Below are 2,009 nucleotides of genomic sequence, written 5' to 3'. Positions count from 1 at the left end.
CATACATGTGTCCTTACGTGTAAGCAGTGTAATTATAAAGAATATCTTAGTTTGAGGAAGTTTATTGTTACATTTTTGCAATAGGTGAGGCACAACAGTCTCCTGCTTCTCCAACATCTCAATTAAAAAAAGAAAATAATCAAGGAAAACTGTGAAATTAAAATTAAACAAATGCAAAAGCCTAAGGTTTTTGGAGAGAAAAATGACCATAATCTGTGTAGCACAGCATCTAGAGCATAGTGGGTACTTACAAACGGTAGCTTCCGTGTCGTTTCAGCAGCACCTACTGTATACTAAAATCAGAACAATACAGAGAAGATTAGCATGGCCCCTGCTCAAGGATGACAAGCAAATTTGTGAACCGTTCATATTTTTTATGTATAACAAAATCACTTTGCTATATAGCAGAAACTAACACAACATTGTAAATCAACTATACTACAATTAAAGAAAAAAAAAGAACGACAACAAAACAAACAGTAGCTTTCATTAATTCCTTCTGTCGGTACTTACTGAGCATCTAACATGCGCCAAACACTGTTATGTACCCTGAGATACAGCAGCTAAGAAAACAGACAAAAACCCTTCTCCCTGGAGCTGACGTTCTAGGGCTTGTTACCTCTGTGATTACATCCTCTGCTACAGCTTTCACCCACGTGCACTCTCTCTGCTCACAGGAGGAAGGAGAGAGGTTCGTGGCCATGCTCCACTCTGCAGCCCTTCCAATGCCATGGCAGCGCAGACATGGGGGAGAAAGATGTGCTCTCTGGGGGAAAAGGAAAGGTGACGGGAGGAGGACCTGGATAAAGGCTGGAGGCTAGAAGAGTCTGGCAACCGGAGGACCAGGACCTGGGGTTGGAATGTTCCTCCCAGCAGTTTGGGCAAATCTGATGTCAGAGCAGAAAACCAAAGCTCTGCGGGTGGTGGTGCCTGCCTGTCCCTCCCACCTCCGGCCTCCATTCCACCCGTGCCAGGAGGCCAGGTACCTTCTGGACTGATGGGAGGAATGTTGATAGGAGAAGATGGAAACTTCCCTTGGGCCCTTTGTGTCTCGGACCCCAGAGCTTTATAGGAGGAAAACGTAAAAAGTGAAAAGGTTTTGGGGCCAGAAGTCCCAGTTCCATTTCTGGCCTGTAACTTGCCATCTTTATTTACCTCTTACTGCCTTTAAACCCTACTTCACTGGATTCTTGGAAGGATTAAAGACTGGGTTCCTGTAAAAGCACCTGCTCATAGTAGGTTAAGTATCCCTGTTGGGCTGGTTTGTTTGCCCAAGACTGGGATGAACAGATCGCTGGGAAGAGGAAGGGTGGGCTTCTTTTCCTCAGCGCCCTCCCTCACTTTCTGGCTGGGTCCACAGCCCATGCCCCACACACTCTGCTCATTCCTGCTCTCCTATCTGCCAGGGTCCTCCCCCAGAGCAGACCCTGAAGCACCCCCAGAGAGCCCCTTGTACCCCAGGGAACCCAGTTTGCAAACTATGCAAAACTCTCCCAGAGAAATTTATTTCAGACTTTAGTACCAGCCTTTAAAAAAGAGTCAGTGCTAGGGCTTCCCTGGTGGCGCAGTGGTTGAGAATCCGCCTGCTGATGCAGGGGACACGGGTTTGTGCCCCGGTCCGGGAGGATCCCACATGCCGTGGAGCGGCTGGGCCCGTGAGCCATGGCCACTGAGCCTGCGCGTCCGGAGCCTGTGCTCCGCAACGGGAGAGGCCACAGCAGTGAGGCCCGCGCACCACACACACACACACAAAAAAGAGTTAGTGCTATTAACAACAACAACCAAAAAAAGAGTTGTGAGTACAAGAAAACCAGGAACTCTGGGGATGGGGCTCAGGCACTGAGATTTTTTTCAACAGCTTCCTGGGTGACTAAACCAGGGCTGGGAAGCATGGATTAAGGAGAATAATCACAACATAGAGGAAGTGCGTCAGTGCACAAATGCATAAGATGCTTTGGAAACACAGGTGAGTTAAAAATAAATTAAGCCTGGACAAGGGAGAGGATGTC

At 47.9% G+C, this 2,009-nt stretch overlaps 1 pseudogene; it reads left to right on the top strand.

The window, feature by feature from the left end:
• Positions 1 to 275: 275 nt before the first annotated feature.
• On the top strand, positions 276 to 376 carry LOC132500453 (U6 spliceosomal RNA; annotated as a pseudogene).
• The last annotated feature ends 1,633 nt before the right edge of the window (positions 377 to 2,009 follow it).

Source organism: Mesoplodon densirostris, chromosome 12 (genome assembly GCF_025265405.1).
Source record: "Mesoplodon densirostris isolate mMesDen1 chromosome 12, mMesDen1 primary haplotype, whole genome shotgun sequence".
In the NCBI taxonomy this organism is placed as follows: domain Eukaryota; kingdom Metazoa; phylum Chordata; class Mammalia; order Artiodactyla; family Ziphiidae; genus Mesoplodon; species Mesoplodon densirostris.
This window is presented reverse-complemented; position numbering and strand designations above follow the sequence as displayed.